The sequence below is a fragment of the Lissotriton vulgaris genome, chromosome 2_2, assembly GCF_964263255.1.
Source record: "Lissotriton vulgaris chromosome 2_2, aLisVul1.2, whole genome shotgun sequence".
NCBI lineage: Eukaryota > Metazoa > Chordata > Amphibia > Caudata > Salamandridae > Lissotriton > Lissotriton vulgaris.
The window spans coordinates 73,056,237-73,077,996 of NC_141688.1; the positions used below are offsets into that span (position 1 = coordinate 73,056,237).

Genomic DNA, 21,760 nt, shown 5'->3' on the forward strand with positions numbered 1-21,760 from the left:
ATTAGCAAGTAGCACAAGATACTGGAAAGTTGGGAATGAGACTCTTCTGATTGAAAATGATTGCAAACCGCAGCCTGATCTACACTGGCCTCCTTCCACAACTGCAGATCTAGGCAGTAATTACTGGTAAATGTATGCCTTGTCATCCGCCATGTGAAAACTTTCCATATGGCCAGAGGGGAATAGTACTGCTTTGTCCGCCATACTTAGAGATTCATGCACTGGTACTCTGCTGGAACATGTCCTCCCACTTTCTAGTGGCAAGGGCTGATGCAAACTGCACCCCATCTCGCTATCGCTCGCTTGCAGATTGTCTTTTGACCGACAAAACATTTAGTCAATCTGATTTTTTAAAGTCTGATGTCCTGTCCAATTACCTCCCTAGTCATCCACTGAAGTCTAGCAAAAGATCCAAAATATGATTTTGGAATAACACACATAAAATCACTGTTTAATTCAGATGGAACTCGAGTGAAACTTTGATGTGTACATGGCATGTGCTAGCAGAAAACAGTTCTATCAAAGAGAAAGACTGCAGTTTTGGACTCATTTAGCAGACATAAGTGCAAAGACAGCCATTTCCCACATTACAAATGTAATCTCCACTTTGTTGCTGGTTTAACTGGAAGAACCAAATTATTTGATACAATATATTCCGTTTTCACAGGGGCGGGCGCCTTTTTTAGGAAACAAAACAATCTTTGCATGTCTGTGATTATGCTTTGTCAAAAGAAGAAAGATGTCTATGTCTTCGTTGTGTACCTCAACATCGCTGCCAGATAAATACCAAGAAATGAGCTCTGGAAACTCGATTCTGCCAAACATAATAGAAGAAATGGAGTGCAAACCTCTTCTCCTTGCACCCAAACCACAACATCTGGCATTTTCCAAGTGGTCGGTTTGTAGATACCTCCTATGCAGGCCTCAGCAGGTCAATCCCTGAGCGAGGATGCATCGCAGGCAGTTGCAGCCTTCTGAGTCAAAACACGAAGAGAGACTGGGAGACCAACTCAAAGCACGAGGCACTCCTGGCTTGGCACTCTCAAGAAGTCTGCTTTCTCTAGGTGTCCTAGAGCCAGGAACACACTGGGCTTCTCCTCCTTGACAGCCTCATCTCCTGCAGGGCCAGGTAGATTCCTTTCCTCTATAGGCAACCAGACATTTAGGTACTAGGGAGACCTTCAGCTCCTCCAGCAGATCACGCTCATTTGAGGTGATGGGCCGTCCTGTTTGTCAGGCAGAAAACAGCACTGGTCACACAGCAGTTCTTCAAGTACTTTCCATAGAAATCTCTTCCTTGGTCAAGAAGAACATGGAACTGCAACTGAGTGTGGTGGTTTGGATCCCACTATTGTACACATTATCGAGATAAGGGATGCAGTACTACTGTCTCATGCTTGAGAACCAGTTTGGGTTGGTATCTTTTCAAATGTAATTTGTAAGCTGCTCTCTAGACACTGCTTTAGTTTAAAATGATGCTTCTCACAGCAGATAGCAATGGGTCTGGCACCAATAAAGGAGGAGCAAAAGCAGGGGCACAATGAAGTGTGAGCTCTCTGTACCTCATCAGCTTTCTTGAGGGGCAGACAAGAAGGCAGCCTCGAACTCAAAACATTCCCACCTTGAAACTATAGTCTCTCCCTTCTCACCCATACGATCAGCAGTGCTCAGGAAGAACTTATCAGCAGGCCCTTGCTAACAAAGTCCTCATGAAATTCTAATGGAAGCCCTATCTCACTTCACCACACTATAGTGTTGAATGTCCACCCTCTACCCATAAGAATGCAGGGCCTCCACAAGCACTGTCTGGGAAAGCACTTCTTGGTTTGGCGTGGCAGATGAGGTCAAAGTTGAAACCCACTGACTTCAGTACTCTGACTGACCCACACAAAGAGCTCTACTACAAAAGCGGTATCACACGCTCACTGTTCACAAGATGTCAGCCCAAGGTTCTGGGTTTCACATGACAGTGGAACTTTACACAAGAGGAAACAGTGGATCATTCTGTCACTGACAGAAATAACAAGCACTGGTAAAGCCATTAGGGCTGGTCTATGCAAGCAATTTCCTCTGTCATAAAAATGCGCTATTACGATGTGAGCTCCGTTGCTGTGCAGCATGAGTAAAACCATTGACAACGGCAATAGGTCAGATAGATGAGGCCTTCTGGATTTATCAATGCTTTTTTCTAGTGGAATGGGAAGGTTGGAAGTAATGATGGGAGGTGCAAGAAATGACAAGAGGTCAGGGGCAAAGACAGGCGTTTGGGAGGCTGCAAGCAACAATGGGAGGGTTGTAGGGAGCTTGCAAAAAAATGTGGGACAGAGGAGGGAAGGCGCTAATGTGGACAATCAACAATTCAGGGTGGAAGGGGACAAGCAACAAAGGGGCCAAGCAAACCAATGCAGGGTGAGAGGGGACAAGCAACAACACAGTGGAGAGGGAACAAGCAACAACACAACAAAAACAACAAAAATGTATCGGACCATGTGTAAAGTAATCTGGTGCTCGAGTAAATGCTTCAATTTCATGTTATATTAAACAAAAAACTGCAACACAAAGAAGCCCCCGGAAATAAACAAAATCTGTTGCAAGTGATGGTGCATATGCTGTCTCAGGTGAGCCCTTACAAGGTCTGTCAAATTATAAGTCTCCTACCACTGCCTTACTTGATACTGCCAGGATGGGGACAGTAGTCCGCTGCCTCTGTGAGGACACCCTTGGTGTGCCCATCCAGGTCACAGGATCTCACATTGACATGGACAGGTATAATAAGCCTTTGTGCACATGCTAGATTAGCATGTCTTCAGGGCCAAAATAAAAGTCAGTATAGCAGTTTCACATGCAGGCAGGCACCCTTGGTCAGAGTGTACACCAGTTCCCCATGCAGGGGACATTCCTGTTTCAAACATTCAAAACACGGATCTGCAAACTCCAGACATATTTTGAGAGTGAGAAATCGTTCTGTTTTTTAGCACACATTTCCAACTTTGAAGATTTCAAATGTTAACAGCTATGTGTCATTTTCCATTGCACTGTTTAGTTTCCTCTTTGTGTGTTCTAAGAGCCTCAACATCTACTCTCAGTCATAAGTTCATAGGACCTGCTTTAGGCCCCTGCTATCTGTTCAAAGAGACTTTTCTTCCAGTACCCAATATCGTCATTAGGCCTCCACTTCCTGTCCCCAACATGTGTTCACAGTACGCCTCTTCTTGTCCCCTATATATATTCATAGAACCTCTATATCCAATTTCCAAAGTTCCCATTGTTTATTTTCCATCATCTTTATTTTGTTTTTGTGCTCGTCTCTTTTCACCTTGTTTAATGATCTTGCGTAAATCTCTCTTTATCCAAAAAGGGGGCAGATAATGTAAGGCAGTGCAGCTGGGCCTTATCTGTATCACCTTGAGTAACTGAGACCAAATACAAGCACATTTCACGAACAGTGGTATAGAACACCAATTGGAATTGTGCTATAAGCCTTTCAACACTAGGTTCACTTGTTTCATCATGGCCCTTGACTTGTGGTGCCGTGTGCATGTACTGTGAAGCGAGATTGGATGTCAGTAGGCATCTTATTCCTGCTTGGATAGATATCCCTATCACAGAACCGTCCTCACAAATTCAGCACTCCCATTAAATCAACTGGCTTGTGTCTTTGAAGTGTAAGAAATACTAAGGCTGCGAGAGGAGTTCTGTCTCTTTTATCTTGTAAAGGAGTTTATCTAGGGATTTAAGTAGGCCGGGTCTTGCCGGTGCTGAGCACCAGAAGTTTTTTACAGGGGGCCTCGAAACGGGTCTCTATCGGGCTTTGCTTTGGGCCCTGGCACAAGAAGCAGTCCTTGTTTTTCCGGACTGCAGTGACAGCAGGCACATGGATGGCGCATGCTTACACTGCTCTCTTCTCACTAGTGCGTGTGCTCACACTACTCAACTCTCACTAGTGGAGAAGTTACAGCATACCATCATGCCAGGGGAGCATTGTAGGAGAAGGGAAATCCTTTAAAGAGAGACATTTTTTCTCTGGATTTCTCTTCTTTTTTTTTTAACTCAGGAGCAGCAACATTGTGGTGCTGTCACCAGGGCTTTAAGTAGAAGCTTTTTCAATATTATATACAAGCCATAGTTGCTGCTTATTTATTTTATGCAACTAACCATTGTCAAAGCCAATAGTCCTGACTTCTTGTAGTATGATTTTACTTATTGTATAATATATCTAGATGCAAGGACAGAAACAGCAAAATAGAAATCGGGCGGCACAGTAAGCACAGATTTTTAGCTGAAATGTTTTAAGACACGCCCTTAAATACATTGGCCACGCCCCTTTGAGAGACCCTCCAGTTCTTTCATCCCACTTAAAGCCCTGAGTTTATCCATTGCCCAGTCTTTGTGGCAAAAAGTAAGGCCAAAAGTAGGGGGTCGTTTGCCATAAACACCAGAAATGTAAAAAAAAAAAAAAATTCCTCAGAGGAAGTTAAAGTGCCCAGTCCTCATTATCTAGCTCTTATCAGTACATGGAGTGGAGAAGTGTGGCTCAATGGTGGAGAAGTGTGGCTCAATAATTAGAGCGGCAGACCCTGATGCAGAGGTCTAGCCCGGGACCAGGGTTCAATTCCCCGCCTCGGTGGGTCTTGGGCTCAAATTTCCACGGACCCGATCATTCTCGCCTCGGTGCCTATTCCAATCCCACTCTGCAACTCTGGGCAATAGCTTGCTTAATCTCCACAACGGCCCCCACAACGCTAAGGATGCCTGGCCTCCACCTTGGGGGTGCCCAGGAGTGGACGCCTCACAGGGAAAGCCAGGATGGGTTCCATAGCGGTATTCGTACAAGTGCCTTGAGACCCTTGCGGGTGAGTAGTGCGCTATACAAGTATCAATTTACATTTATCAATTTACATTTACATGTAAACAATCTCACATGAAGAAAAAATCGTCCCCTTAAGAAAAGGAGTAGGTTCCTGCATAAAAAAAACATCTCTAACAATTGATCCATATGTGATAATGCTCAAAGGACAGAGGGATAACGACTACTTCACACCTACGACTTGCATGGCACAAGGCAGCAAATCCGTAAGTGTGAACAACGCACATGCTCTCGACACAGAGTACACCTGCACAGCAGCAGGCGTTGTGTCGGGGAGTGGGTGTGCACAGCGCCTGGCCAAGCTGCCAATCCACGAACGCAGGTGTCGGACAGGAAGTCAGGCAGAGGGCGTCCTGTGGAGCACCAGTTCCGGGAGCCTTTCCAGGTAGCCGCCGGTCTCCCTAGAAACCGTAAGCCTTGAATTGGAGCAGAGGCTCAGGCTGGTTACCTGTTATTCGCCGGTGACTCTGCTCCGTGTTGTCTCGGTAACAGGGAGTCCGTCGCCCCTCCCTGACTAAGGTGTGTCCTCCCCACCTAGGGGTGCAGCCGGCCATGCCTGCTGTGCACGAGACGCACGCCTTCCACGCAGAGCGCTGCTGCCCTTCGAGGCGCGTGCTGGCAGGCCTGACGTCAGGCCCACTTTCACCGAGACATTCTTCAGGCCACCACAGGCTCTGGGCCATATGCAAGCTACCACAACTCGGTCCGGTATTAAAGCTACCACAACTCGGTCCGGTTTTAAAGCTTAGTTACACTTTTGGGGTTTTGGCGCTATCTAAACCATAAAAATAATATGGTTGTTTCACCACAGTTCCTTGCGACCACTAAGTCGCACTGTAATTAGCTATGCATCTCCATTTGAAAAGAATAATATAAACATAGAGTGGCTGGAAATTAGTCTGGATAGGCAGAGAAGGCAGACACGTGAGTTCTGTAAATTATGATAAATGAAAAGCCCAGTGCTGGAGCACGCGGCTCCAGGTGGCACTGAGCAGTGAATAACCCCACTTGGCCACTGTGAGGAAAGCTTTGCCTACGTTGCAGGTTGGGAAGGAAGTCGGTGAAGGGGGTGGGGGAGGGAAAACCTCCATTGTTGCTGCCAATGCAGAACTTGTTTTGCATGTGAGGTCATCTTGCACAGCCAACGCCTTTGCTGTGCCTGTCTTGCATTTTTGAGGAAAGTTTTTACTGCGGCTGTCCACATCATGCAACTTAAGCATTGACTGTCGCTACCATAGTTTTCAGATGAATTTGTTTATGAACTGAGCATTTCTAACTGGTATTCTTTACGTATTGATGATGCATGAAATGTGAAGCTTGTGTCTATACTTCAGCTGCCTGTTCGGTGCCGAGTCACTGGGTATGATGCCAACTTCTGGAGTTATTGCTATGGCTGCTGGAGAAACAAAAGTGTTGTCCATACTACCTTGTACTGCTGTAAAAAATGACGCTTGTGTATCACGTTTTAGTGGTGAGGAGGGCCAGAAATCTCCTACTCTTCTTATGGACCTGTGAGTGTCAAGAACCTGTGTTCTCCCAGCCAAGAACAAGGCACTTTACCCTTAACACTTCATTGCTGGCCGAGTCAGACCTAGATCTGAGGAACCTCAAATTTACCTAGATCTGAGGAACCTCAAATTTGCATGAGAAGTCTTCTTGCTAAAAGCGCTGCACGGCATTCTAATGGCAGAATGAGCGCTATACAAATGCCAATAACAAAATTTCAGAACACAGGATCCCCTGTGGGGTACAGGATAAGAGAGTGCGCTACCCAAGTATGGCAGAGCCTCTCAATTGTTCTCACACTTACCCAGAGGTGCTCCGAAAATGTGTACACTGAGGGTGGGAGTGCCCTCAAAGACGTTGTCCGCAAAACTGGCCGCGTTGTCGACACCTGCCACAGAAAACAACAGATTAAAGTCATAAACCCTCAAGTTATCAGGCTAAACAGAAATATCTTCAAAACACCTAAACAAGAAAAGAATAAACAGATGAGCATGCAACAGGACAACCGTGGGAGGCCACTGACATCATGTCATTTTGAAGCATGGAGTGCAATGCCATCAGCATGCAATGATGTCCATTTTCAAACATGATCCTTCGAATGGATAACTTTCCCATGGATGGACACACGCTGTCTAATGTTCATTTTGTACAAGATAAACTGCTGCTTGGAGTCTCACCTAGGATACTTACCTCAGGTTTATACCGCAGATCTACCACGCAAACAAAGTCTTTAATCCATCTCATCTGACTCCTTAACAGGTTTTCTCTCTCCTAGAGTTTTGCAATGAGTGCAAGCAACCATAGGACTGCATACGCCCACATCGATTACAACAATGAACTGTATGTTGACACAAAGGAATACCTTCTGCTTATCCTCCAGTGTTCTAAATTTGGCTGTAAAACTTCTTATATATCTCAATCCTTGGCATGATATCTTGTCTGCCTTGCAAGTCCTCTGTTGGCTGCCAGGTGCTCTGCATATTTCACTCACTGCTCTATTGCGTTGTGCAAGGGTATCCATAGAATATGGATTTGTATTATTAATATAATTATTATAGAACAAGACCAACATTCGTACGGCAGACGTTGTGCATGCATAGTTCACACTACGCCACTCCACTCTACAACACTCTATGCCACTCCACTTTACGACATGCCACTCCACGCCACGTCTCTCCACGCCCCTCCCCTCTGTACTCCACTCTACACCACTTTCATGACATGCCACTCCATTATAGGATATGCCACTCCACTCTACACTCCTGCACTCTAAGACACTCTATGGCATGCCACTCTACAACATTCCCCTCAACTCTACGGCACGCAACTCCACAACACACCACTCTGTTCCACACGCCAAAACACTCTATACCACTCCACTCTACACCACTCCATTCTATGACACTTTACTCCACTCTACGCTAAACTACTACACTCTATGCCCCTCCACTCTACGAAACGCTACACCCCTCCACACTGTGCCACTTCACAGCACTCTACACTGCTCCAGTCTAAGACACTCCCTCTATGCCACTCAATGCCACTTCGTGACACTTTACTCTGCTCTACGACACACTACTCTACTCCACTCTACGCCACGACACTCTATGACACTTCACTCTATTCCACTTTACTCCAAACTACTCCACTCTGCAACATTCTGCTCCTGCCACAACACTCTGTGATACTTTACTTTGTCCATGACACTCCATTCTATTGCCCTCCATGACACTCTACTCCACCCTATGCCACTACTCTCTACGACTCACAACTCCACTCTGTGCCACATTCTACGACCATCTACTTCACTGTACACAGCTACTTCTACACCACTCCATGCCACTTTACTTACGTCTACTCCACTCTACATCACTCCGTGCCACTTTACTTACGTCTACGCCACTCTACAACACTCCATGCCACTCCGCTCTATGCCCCTCTGCTTTACAACACTCAACACCACTCCACTCTACACTACTCACAACCAGGCCCGGCTCCAGGAATTTTTATTTGGGTGGGCCAAGGGTGCAATTGGGTGGGCCACTGCGGGCTCGATTTGTCGCATATATGTCTAGGGAGGCTTGCTTCAGGGCCCTCCTTTATCTCTTCTTAGTCTTACAAGGCCCAGTAAAACGCACTCTTTTCCAAATCTCTTTCTAAATATTAGCACTCTCCAAACGTGTTTTTCCATGTAATGTTCCTTTGATGGGAAGAGGAGGTTTCTGAGGTGGAAGTATCAGGCAAGTGAAGCTTCTCGGGCTCCCTCTGTGGGAGCCTAGAATCCCTCTTCATTACTACCTCCACCTGACCACGGACTCTGCAACGCACTCCCTTATAAGCTTGATTATCCACTACTCCTCTTCAGTACACCTTATCTCACAGATGACCTTGGGCCCCAGCCCCATATCAGGCACCATTGGGCTCCACTTTAATTTTTCCCGGTAAAAACATTAGTAAAATCACCTTCAAACATAAAACAATAAATATAGCAGTAAAAATAATTAGTATGCACTTTAAAGTATGTTCCACAGTAGCCCTTATGGCCCGACTGCTAATTAAATAAACAAAAACAGAAAGGGCATGAAAGTTCCGGCTTCAGCGCTGATGCAAAAGTCTTTATTGGTGCCGCACCAATACCCTCTTCCTCCGTAAATACCTTTACTACCACCTTCCACCAGTGCCCCTCATCCCTCCATGGCCCCCGATTGATCTCCTCCTCGAATTCCCTCACTGCCACACGCCACAAGTGCCCCTCATCTCCCTATAGCACCTCTCCCTTATGACCTCCTCCTCGGATTCCCTCACTGCCACCCTCCACCAGTGCCCCTCATCTCTCTGTAGCCCCTCCCCCTCATACCCTCCTCCTCAGACTCCCTCACTATCACTCTCCACCAGTGCCCCTCATCTCTCCCTAGCACCCCTCCAACCCATGACCTCCTCCTCAGATTCCCTCACTGCCACCCTCCACCAGCGCCCCTCATCTTTACGTAGCCCCTCCCACAACCTCCTCCTCACATTCCCTCACTGTCACCCTCCACCAGCGCCCCTCATCTTTACGTAGCCCCTCTCTCATGTGCATTTCCTTTGTTGTATAGCGCTACTCATATCAGTGTAGTGTGTGTCAGTACTTTACACCACGCACACATTATACAGAGACAATCAATCATACAAGTATGTAAGTCAGTCTACAGAGAATGTCACATAAGTCAGTGAGGATTACAAGGTGTAGGAATCACATGTCATCCATACTGTTGGGCAGTATATTTTAAGAGGGTTTGGGCTGGGGAAACACAACCTCAGGATTTAAAGAGTATTCCATGGAGGTCTGCTATACTGATAAAAATGTATATCTGCCCAAACATACTAATTTTAGCAACATTAGAATAATGAAAAACTGGAGAAGTTCTAACTATATCACAAAATAAAAAAAGCAAAGTACTAACTATACCATTCATGTTTGTATGCAGCTCTTTGGTGACAGTTCATTGGTCACAGTCCTTTGTTAGGATTCTAACTTCTGAACAGCAGTAACACAAGGATCTCTGTGACAAAGGCAGTAACCCACTGAGATATCCTCAAAAAATACAGTTCATCTGCATTAAAAAGCTACTAACAGACAAATGATTGATTTCCAGCAGGATCATTAATCACCAGCGTTATATGGGCATATTGTATTGTCGTACTGTTGTTCTGCATCGGCCATGATAATGATAAACACTGTTTAAATTAAGCACACACAAAGTATGTGTTCTGCTGGGCCTGTGCAGATTTAAAAAAGAAAAACAAATAGTAACACATTCTCTTACCTACAACTCCATTAGTCAAACTTTGTGTCACAGCCTGATGTTATAAGAAGCTGCAGGGGTCAGAAAGGTGAATAGGAATAAACAAACGTATTTTCTCCTGCGCTGCATAGAAAAAGAAGTATCCACGCAGCAGTACAGTAGGCAAAGGTGACGGTTGTCAAATAAAGGAGTTGTCACCTTTGCCATGTAGAGATGAAGGGGTGAAAAAATAAACAAAGCCTTGTTAACTCATAAATGGTCTATGAAAGACCTGTGAAGCACTCAGGTGCAGGCTGCGATAATCTCTAAAACTGATCGAGTGAGTGCACCCCCGGGAAGCTATCTCAGCCAGGGTGCAGCACACACAGACAGCCCTTTGAGCCCTATGCAGTTGCACGCCTGTCTTCAAGCCCTCACTGCGAGGGCCAAGGCTCATGTTTGGATGGGCCTGGCCCACCCGGCCCACTCGCTAGAACCAGGCCTGCTCACAACACTCCACTCTATGCCACTAACCATGCTCAACAACTGCCACTCTAATGTATAACTTGGCTAAAACACATTGGCAAAGCCAATAGCTCTTGCATAGGTGAGACCTATTGACTTTGCCAAAGTTTGTTACTGTTGATTTCCATGATACTACCTCAGACATTACCTACAGCAAGCAAAAATGCATGCCGTACCTTGCAGAACACATCTACAGCGTGTCTTCACAAGTTCAAAACTTCCCGGATTTGCAAACATGGCCCGCTATTTTAACTATCCAAGTCGGTATTGGGAGGGCAGTTTTATTACGCATGGGCCTATTTTCCGTCCTATGACCCGGTCTACACAACCCCAGTTCTTCCTAGTGCACCCCGCGCAACATTTGCCACAGGCTCCGTCATGATGCTCAGATCGTCATTGGCGGTGCCCTGCTACAGTCTGCACACCTCCTGCCCTGCCTGCACCCTCTAAGCCACGCCCTTCGGCCCTTTAATCCTGCTCGGTTCACTTCCGCCTTGGAAGCCTTCAGTCCCTCACTGAGCGCTCAGCTGTGCTCGTCACGCACACCTGCCCTTCAGCGGGCAGAGGGTGAAACCATCTCTGTACTCTGAGGAGGTCGTAAGAGTGCGAGGAACTGGAAATCTATCAGACGTCTTGGGGGAAGCAAGCAGGCCAGAAAGGGCGGGAAGGGACTTTGATGGGGCCGTGCTGAGATGTAATGAAAACAAGGTTCTACTTGTTGCTCCCGGAACGTCTCTTGGAGCAGTTGGAGATAACGGGCTGTTCGACAGATGCACATCTGTCCTGTCCACGCAGTTATCTATAGAGGTCCCCAGGGACCGGTCAGCAGTGCAGTCACAGAGGCTCTCAGCTGAGGGAGCAGTCTCTTCAGCAAGCTCTTCAGCAGTCTATTCAGCTCCTGGCATCCTTAAGAAAATGGACTGGTGTGGCAGCACACCTGACTCACCCAACAGTAAGACACAGATTGGCAGGTCACTTAGCAATGGTAGGTGCCCCAAATGTTGTCCATACCATGGGTCAGTTATACTGCCATGTCTTTCTGTATGAAATAACCTCTGAGAGCCTTTAATGCACAATGGCCCTTTGCAGTACAGCGGTGTTTAAGGTTGACCGGTCATCCCACCTTGAGCATTGTACGAATGGGCATGAATGTCAGATCAGCCTCAGAAAAGTGCAGTACATGGATCAAGTATCTGCCACTGCTTCCTAGCTTCAGCCAACGACGTATACCCAGGTCCGAGTGTCACTTAGGATGTAATGCTTCTCCAGAATAAAAGTCTGGCGGTGGTACCTCTGCCCAGTCTGCTCAAATCAGGAGCCAGAGCTCAAGAGCTAGATCTTATAGATTGGTCCAAGGCCTCAATGTCACCTTTTTCAAGAGCCATAAAAGGGGGGATGTGCCAGGTCCTCTGTTCTCAGTCTTCAGCCACATCTTGTGCCCAGTACCCTTAGCCACCAATGCGCAGCCTTCAGAGACAGAAAACGACAAGTAAAGAACACAGAGCATTGTCCCTGGTCATGCCAGTGCACCAGTCCCCGCCATCAGTGCCTTCGTGCCCCATGGTCTCAGGGCACATGACGTGTCCTTTGGCCACACATAATGTACCCATTACCGTCTTCCACAGGATGCGGAGCCACAGTATATGGCCTACTGCCAAGCTCTCGGTCCAGTGCTCTCTCGAAAGCACCCCCTGGGCATCAAGCTTTCGAAAAATGTCTTTGGGAATTCAAATAGAATGCGTAACTTGGGAACCCCTTACAATTGTACCCCAGCCACCATTATGTAATCTACACACAACTTTGATGGCAATATTTTAGTTTTGGAAATGTAATGTAAATGTATGCAAATGTATAGGCATTTATATAGCGCACTACTTACCCGGAGGGTCCCAAGGCGCTTTGACCGCTGCGAAACCCTTCCTGGCTTCCCTGAGAGATGGTCCCTTAATGGGTATCTCCAGGGTGAGACCAGGCATCCCCGGCGATCTGGTGGGGCCGTTAGTGAAGATGAGGCAAGCTAATGCCCAGAGTTGCCGAGTGTGATCGCTGATCAGAGTGGGCACCGAGGCGAGAGAATTATCGAGTCCGCTGACCCTGGTCCAGAAACAGATTCATTATGTTGGCCAACGTTATAAGCAATCCATTAAATGCTTTTTAGGTCTGCCGTTAGTTAAGACGTTTTGATTTTACTAAAAGTACATGTAAATATACTTACAGCACTTTAACCTGTCATCTTCACCTATTGGTAAGCTTTTGTGCCATTTACATGTTGCTTCTGTCTACACCATACAGCACTGGGCAACGTGTCAATGTTTGTTTCCCAAAAATATTTTTGGGGTCTCAAAATTCAAGCATTGCCATAGCAGTCGCTGGAATGAATAGACTATTTTGTTTGTGGCTGTGATCCTTGTGAAAAGGTAGAATGTCATCACCCACAGTGAAGTTAGAGAATAGCTGACCTACTGCCCAATGCTGTGGTGGGCAGAAGAAAACTGACACAGCAACAACCCAGTGGGTGAACTGGGCCGGGTGAAAGCCTCTAGAAGTAAGAATATTATGTATCATTTGAGTGAATTCAAAAAGTATGGGTGATGGAATCTGGCTCCCAGCGTTATTCCTGATCTGTAAACAAGTGACATATGTGGTTACAGTACAATCTGTATTGTCCATAAATAGGTCAAGATGCAGCTTGCCATTTGTTCATTTCTGTGTGACTGAAGCTTGCACTACCAGTGTCTGTGTTGTGTTCAATCCTTCCTATGGGGTTTTATGCCCCCCATGAACCACTTAAATCACTGGGTCAGAGCAAAGATGAAATGTAGAAAGTTAAAAGGGGGTGAAGAAAGGAGGCAGACGCTGAATGTTCAAGCACTCAAGCGCCTGAGATGTTCCCCTTGTGTGTACACGTGCCTTTGCTGCTCTTCATGAATGCCTCTTCTGTGTGCTAGAGCCGCCTTAATAACAGTTGTGTGCACAGCAGCCTTCACCGCTGACGCCGCCCTCTCCCCTCATCATTACAGGTTGAGGCGAGTCCACTTATGGAAGACAGACTACAATGCTAGTCTTTTTACTATCTTTGTCATCACTACCCTAAATTAGAGATTAAATATACTTCCAATCAGCTCCACTTCCTGTTTTCCGCAGGGAACAGGGCCACATACTTTTCTCCTTTTATAATCATTTCATGAAAGTGGTTTTCACAGCTTTACAAATGTGATAAGAATGAGGAAGTAAGTTATATGATACCAGTCATTCAACTCGCCATATCAAGATGCCCCCTACCTTCTATTTAAATGTAAGGTGGACACGCAGGTCAATTTTAGCATCTTTTACACTCTAACACCTGGGTAGAGGTCGGTGGCAGGAAAATACAGCTCTTGTGATGCGGTGCGCTTTCCCGCACTCACTCACCAAGACTCTGGCCTGTTTCTTAGGTCAGGCTTTAGCTGAGACGTTTTCTTTGGGTTTTTTTGTTTAAAAATACATATATCAATCCAGTGGCTTTCAGTCAGCAATTTTCAACCATGGGTTTTCTGTTGTGTCATTCATTTTCTGCAGATGTTCACCGCAGCATTTCGCATTGCCGACTTCAGCTGTTGGCTGCACACATTGTCAGTGACTGCATTATGCTTGTGCACAATGTGAAATAAAGGTGGGGAGCAGTATTTCCAATGTAAGGTTTCCTTGTTTATCCTGTTGTTGCCATCTTAAGCCTTACTGAGGGAATGGCACCACGGATCATTATATTGCACAGGCATATGGCATAAGCGTTCCAATATATAGATGGTTGGCTTATTCAAGTTACTTTGCTTCAGGCAAAGAATGTTTACATTTTGGTGTGCGGCATACTGTGAATTCCACTGAACTAGGATATATGGGTGGGCATGAGTCGGTGGGTGGTTTAAATTCATCTGATGAGTACTTTGAAGTTGGATTTGCACCCATTTTATCCAGTTGGGAAAAGCCAACTAGATCGCTGCCCTGTGGCGGTTTGTGTTACCCCATATTTTATTTTGGCAAACATGATAAATTGTTATAATAGAGTCTCGCATTCTGATGGGAGTACTACAAGGATGCTGAAATATGTTTCAAAGTTGCAGGTCTTATTTGAAAGTCAATAAATCACAGGTATCAAAACATCCTTCTAGACAGACTCCAGAGCTATACGTTGCTTTGGAATATCATCAACTAGTAAAGATGGAGAAAGGAGAGAGGTGGCGTGGCTCAAACAACAAAATTACAGTGTTATCCCCCACCATCCTTGAGTTCCCTTCTTCTCAAAGCAGAATTGGGATAGACAACCAAACCAGAATACTGCCGGGCAAAGGGGAGGAGCTACGCTAGCAAGCAAGATGGCCGCATAAGCTCCCGGCTCCGCCGACCTCCGCCAGCAGCTCGTATATCCTGCAAGTTATCCTGTTTCTACACCGGACTCCCGTGTACACAAGGAGTGACTGACTCTGAAGGTGCAATCCCGAACTTTTTAACTCATCAGGTGACGAAGATACGCCATGTTTAATTCTCGGCCTAACTCAGCGTGGAAGCCGGAGCCTCGATTTCCAACCCATCAGGGCTGGAGTTAAACAACATCGGTTGTGGACTTTGGGCTTCGTCCGGTCTCCCGAACGGAGACACACTTTACTTGTTTTTAACAGCGATTGAGTATCCTGTCTACACCGCAGACGCTGCAGAGTGACTCTTCGGTTGCTGCGGCCCTGTATCCGACGCCCGGAGACACCGTAAGCCTCCCGGGGGTGACGGACGGGAGCCCTGACCAGCGGCGGAGGTGTAGAAATCGTGAGGTGAGGGCGCCCATTGTTGTTATCTGCTCCAGTTGTGCCTGCTACCCGGGAGTAGTCGACCTCCGGGGTTTATATCCTGCTCTGTCGCTTCGCGAGAGGAGATGGAGGGGACAGAAGGCACGCCACCGCTACATGCCGTAATGGCGGCCATTGGAGCGCTCCATTCGCAGATCATCGTCAACTACCAGGCACTGTCGGCAACAGTGGGCAATCTCTGCCGGAGACCGGACGGCGACTTTTCGGCATCATCTCAGCCAGCTGTAATACCCATGGAACATTGTATGCTGAACTTTGAGGACCCTGTGCGGAAGCCGGATTCCGTGTGTGCTGCTGATCCCTACAGGATAGATCGCGCTCCCGTGAACATTGTTAGCTTCCCCTGCTTGTGCCATATCCCGCTGAACATCGCTATGGACAACCTTGAATGCCTCAACAAGGTCACCAGTGGCTATCGGAGAGTTTCATTATCCTTCCACGCTTTTTCTCATTTGCTCTGTGGATATCGTTAACTTTTATCCTTTCTTCGATTCGCTCGTACTGACTTGAACTTTTATGAAAGCTCTGCTTCTCTCACTGTTCTTGTGGTCTGGGTTATAAGTGCTCTAGTGAAGAATCGTACCGGCCAGGGTTAACTTGGGTTTTTTTTAAGGTTCGGCTAAATAATTTAATTTGCTGCTGGGATTGTGACCTGTAATATACGGGAGTCGTGTGGTGTGTATCATACTTCCCCGGATTGATTGTATATTTCGCTGCATTCTATTTTGACCGTGTTTCGGGGTGGTCGCATCTGGTGGGGGCTAAGGGAGTCCGGGAGTGTGTTTTTGTCTCTCCTCCTCCGCTTCTCCTTCCTTTTAGGGATGTTTCTGGGCGACAGGCACGCTGCTAGTGGGTTAGGCCGTAGCCATTGCAGGGGTGCAGGGTGGGGGGCAGGGCGGGGTTGTTATTTTGCCTTTGTTTTGTTCTATGGCCCCTTTTTCTTTCTTTCTCTCTTTTTAGGGTATTCTTCTGGGCGACAGGCACGCTGCTAGTGGGGTAGGCCGTAGCCATTGCAGGGGTGCAGGGTGGGGGGTGAGTGGGGAGTTTGTTATTTTGCCTTTGTTTTGTTCTATGGTCGCCTTTTTTCTTCTTGCAGTGTCCGGTAGCAGTACTTTCTGTTTCATCCTGAAGTATACAAGTGGGCGGGGTCTGGGGTGGGCGGCTACGATCAGAGATCGGTTGTTTTGTTCTTCACCCTCATTGAGCTTACTAGCGCTTGCGTCTTTACTGTTTCTTTTAAGTTGGTCCGTGACTATCCTCCTACACCTACCCGCCTTTATTATACCTTCGACTGTGTGGCTCCGGATATCCTGTATCTTCTTCTTTATCTTGTCTCTGGGGGGGTGGAGGGGGTGTTAAATGTAAAATGAAACCTTATGAATATCATCGATCTGTACTGTTTTCAATGCACCGTATATCCTTTATCGCTGCCGGACCTCAGGGTTGCCGGCTGAAGAGCTGTGTTATTGAACCTTCTGATACATATTGCCTACATGTGGTGACCGGCCCCTGTGGTTGTAGGGCTACTTCTGTAATTGTTGCTGAACGATATAATTAAGGTTTAAAAAAAAAAAAAAAAAAAAAGAATACTGCCGGGCACTCTATATAGGACGGCAGAGTGTGTCTAGGTGTACCTGAATTGAGAGAGCCACTTTGAATGTTTTTCTTTTTCATTGATAAAGATTAGTTGTTACCTTCCTGACACGGGTTCACCTTTATTTAACCTATGGGATTGCAGAGTACTTTACAGCAGTGGGTAAAGTGTAGGGCATGTATATTTACTTATTGAGTTGATAGTGACAAACCTGTATATACATTAGTAAGACAAGACTGAAATGAGTACATCTATAATTACAAAGACAACAGTGTATTATAGCATATGCATTAATAGATACATGTCAAAAAAATACAAAACGTATTTAAGAAGTAATCACTGTGAAAGATTCATAAATCTGTCAGGGTGTAACAGACTGGGGCATATTTGATATTTGATCTTTCGGCTAAGAATTGAAGGAATGGCTTAATTTCAATATAAGTGGAAAGAGGCTTCCAATTATTGGTCAGTGCCTTGCAATTCATGTTTACCTGGGTTTTATCTTGAAGTGGCGTGTCCCTAGGAGTAATGTGGGTGTACTTTTTGAGCTCTGGATTTCCAGACTAATTCCAACTTATGTAGGACGTACACTAGAGTAATGAAGTATTTGGCCTTGTATGTGAGAAGTGATCTGTTAAAGGTAGAGCGAATTGCGGGAGTAAGCAATTTGAGGAGTTCGAGAAATAGTGTGACACAGTCTTATTTGATGGCGTTTGTTATCCGTCGCTGGCAAAATGAAGGATAGTTTTAAAGCGATCTAGCCGCAACTTAATTAGACTGGTGTGTAGGGCGTTCCCACATTCAAGTGGACTTGAAGTCCAGTTTGGGAAAGACAGGTTTGAGGTTGTCTCAAATAGTGAAGACTGATAGGAGCCAGGGTTGGACTCCCTAGTGTCGATTACTGACAAATATTCCAACAATGTTGTCCAAGACAACTGAAAATGAACATTGGATATACTGGACACATTTGATTCAAAGTGCTGGCAAAGGATGGGGCCACTTATGTTCCAATTCATAAAGTCCACAAAAAAGAATTCTATCTTTACCCAGCGCAAAGATTTCTTACACAAATGTTTAGAAAGGGATAAAAATGAAGAGGCGGTATCATCAAGAGTACAATTCACTCACAGAGATGGGGCAGATCAGGAATGAATTTCCTTTGCTGCCCATTCAGCTTGGCCAGTGGACGAAATACCCTTGAAGACATTGTAAGCACAGGAAGTGACAACTTTACCAAGTGGTGGACCGTGTCAGACTCTATAGAGGCACTGTAGAAAGGGAATGGATGCCGGGAGCACAACTATACCCTCAGAACTTGTGATTCAGTGAAGGCCGCATCACACCATTTATAGTACATAACAAGTGTTGCCACCATCCCCAGTGAACCAAATGTGGAACTAAATGTTGACAATGCATTTGTCAACTCCTGGCAGATGAAGGACACTTTGGAATTCCCCTGCTGCCAGGGTCCATGCCCAGAGTACGGCCTTCCACTCCGGCCTTCACTGATCCCTCTCTGCCAAGAAACAACACCTCCTCAGAGGTCGAAGCCAAAATCAGCGGCGAGAAGTCCTTGAGGGAGCAGGGCGGATTCCCAGAATGCAGGCTCCGGGCCGAGCAGGATGTTCATCCGCTTCAGCCATGATGTCACTGTCAGCATTGCCTCTCTTTAGTAAAACAGACATTGCTGAAACAGACTTGGAGTGTAGTGCGGGCCATTTCAGTCTGGTCTCTCCCATGCCTTTTGTCTTTAGCCTTATTCTGCGGTACACACCCATACTGTTCTACCTCGTTATTCCCCAGGCCCTTTATCCGGTCAGTTCTGCTGGGAGGCTGTTCCTTGCAGTTAGGGTCATATTTTTAATGCTGCTCTTGAACTTCCTTATTTCCGGTTGATCACAAGTTCTAGAAACATTCTTCTCTTTAAAAACATTTTCCCCTGTGTTTAACCCTTCTAGGGCTTTGAATATTCCCATCATATCTCTCGATCCCCCACTTATCTTTATATTTACATGCTAGCACACACAAGTTTGGATTCTGCAGCCCCTTGCGCTTCGATCCATTGCTGCAGCACCGCCTGTGTAGCTCTTCACATTCACCACTGAGGTTCCTCGGCCTTGTGGCCCTCCTCTACGTGATCCAAACAGCCTTGCTTTGCTCAACAATTTCCAATTCGCCCCCTAGCACTCCACATACCCCAATCCTCCTTATGGGCATCCTGAGTTTTGGAACCCCACCCCCCTATTTCCTATTCCTTAAGGCATCCAACTTCTTGGTGGCATCTCACTCCCTAATGGTTCTCTTCAGAAAGCAGCAGCCCTTCCTTTCGCTGGTGACAGTGATGTGCCTATTGTCTTTGTCCACCATGACAAGGTCCAGATGCTGACTTCGCTTTCCAGCTCACAGGTTTCCAAGCAGCACACACTTGGGCGTTACAGGGGCTTCCACAACAACCCTGGCCCTAGAGGTGGTCTGCGACTAGGGGTTACTGAGGGGTGTGCCTGGCAGAGTTACATTGGCCTAGGGGTGGAATACTCGCCAGAGCTCCCTTACGTTGCACTGTGGGAGGATGTGAAAACCTGCTGGAGGTGGGTCTTCATTGGTGTCCAGTCGAGACCCTTTCCTGAAGTGAGAAACCTCCTTGATTCATCCTTCCTCTGGGCTCACACTATCCCAGGATCAGACTGTGCAGGCAAGAGCAGTAGAGCCGGGCTGCCAAATTAATTCAACAGGGGGTCCTAGTTATTTTTCAATGGATTCGACAGACGGCCATGAGGGAAAATTAAATAAACCGCCTGTTGCCAGCCCAGAGACGAACAACCAAATGGTACATGGTTTTAGGAGAAGGTGGTGCAGTGAGGAAGTGAAGAGAACCAAGGTCTTGACTTCAGACAGAGCGGGTTCTTAATTTAAACTCCTCTCATGAAACATGCAGCTGTGGGCTCGGTGGAGGGCTTCTTCTCGCAACAGCTCCAGGCTCATCCTCGTCACCTTTTGTGATACTCCATGGTTCCGAGGAACCCCCAGTGCGGTTCCTTCAGATGTTCACAATGGTGAGTCCAGAGGTGAACCTCAAGAGGGAGAGATAACTCTTCTGTCTCATAGTCAGGCTCCAAGGAATGGAGGGAGCACCACACCCTCTCCCAGTTTTTGTATGAGTGATAGGATAGTGCAGCAGTGGCCCATACAGGTAAGAGCGGTGGGGTTGGGTGGGATTTTGTCAGATGAAGATGAAGAGGAGAAACCCAAGTAGCAAGAAGATGCACAGGTTGTGCTTCTTGTACTGTGTGCTCGTATCTTGTACCTAACCATTGATCTTTCTCTTTCTAAGAGGAGTAAACACTGTTTATGCATTGTGTTTGGCTAATACATTTGCTAAGGGTGTACATTGTGCTAGGTGATGTCTCTTACAGATCCTTGCTGGCGACTGGCACCTATGGCTCCTACTTCTCTGCAGGCTTTCTTTTCCAATAGTGAGGCACAAGGACCGCAAGCATGGCCTGGCCCCAGCTGGCCCATCACTCTTCCCAAATCTATGGTGGGAAGCCCAAACAAAACTCCTCTGGAGGCACTGTTCTTCCTGATCCTTTTGTCACAACTTAGGACTCTTATTCCTCACGAAGCCCAAGCCATTTCCAACTGGTGGATATTACTAATGTTTACCCATGACCTGCTAAGAAACCTGCAAATCACCAAAAAGCGAGGGCAGAAATGGATAGCAAGAATCTTGAGCCAATGGGACCTACGCACGAAGGCAGACTCCAGATGTACCATCTTCTTACTGCAGGTTACAGGTCGGTAGGGCCAGTACACTTCTGCTCCACATCCTGATGAGCCCTTAACCAAGCTTTACTGCTGTCAATATGCAGGCTGAATATGTGACGCCCATACGCTGTCAGCCATTTTGGATTGTGAAGTATTCAAGTCCATAGAACAGACTCCAGAGCACAGATCCCACTGGACATGGAAGGGACACAAAGGGATGCCGCACCCGCCATTTACTTGAGGCACTCAATCCTACTGACTGGAGGCTACCGTGTCCTTCTATGCCACACAAACCAATGTAAAGACCACAATGAGATGAGGAGAGCTGCAAGCCTGCGGGTTCCGCAGGATCACTGTATTCTCTCTTTTTGAAGATGCAGCCTCCATAAACGGATGCAGAAATCCAGGAAGCAAAATCAGCTACTGCAGACAATGTCGAGAAAAAGGCCTGCAAATCTGGACACAATACTCCTGGGTTGACCTCCAAAAACGGACACTGTACTCCAGATACGATCTCTGGATCTGCCACAAAGCTCCCGATGAGGCCTCCAGAACTGGCCATTACACTCCAGAACTATTTCTAGAATTGGACACTAGAGCTAAAAGGGTTGTATGACGTTACAACGCATACTTTTACAACACACGCCTTTACAATGCATTTTTCACAACGCAACATCCTTTACAGCGCATTCCATTACAACGCATGCCATTACAACAAATTGTCTAAAACTACCTTTATAACGCATTTCATTACAACGCATACTACCTTTACAACGCATACCATTACATTGCATGTATGGTAAGTATTGGATAGTATAGGGGTAAAAATTACTATTCTAACTCCAGGGGGTGCAACAGTAGGGTAAGTGTTGGATAGTGTAAGGGTAAAAAATACAATTCT

At 46.4% G+C, this 21,760-nt stretch overlaps 1 protein-coding gene across 1 annotated transcript in view; it reads right to left on the bottom strand.

Moving 5' to 3' along the window:
* The window catches only part of SNX33 (sorting nexin 33), a 158,385-nt gene that overhangs the window by 126,355 nt on the left and 10,270 nt on the right, over window positions 1-21,760 (bottom strand). Inside the window, exon 2 of the mRNA XM_086959299.1 lies at window positions 6,678-6,761. The gene's annotated coding sequence lies outside the window, so the exon portion shown is untranslated. The remainder of the gene's footprint in view (window positions 1-6,677; window positions 6,762-21,760) is intronic.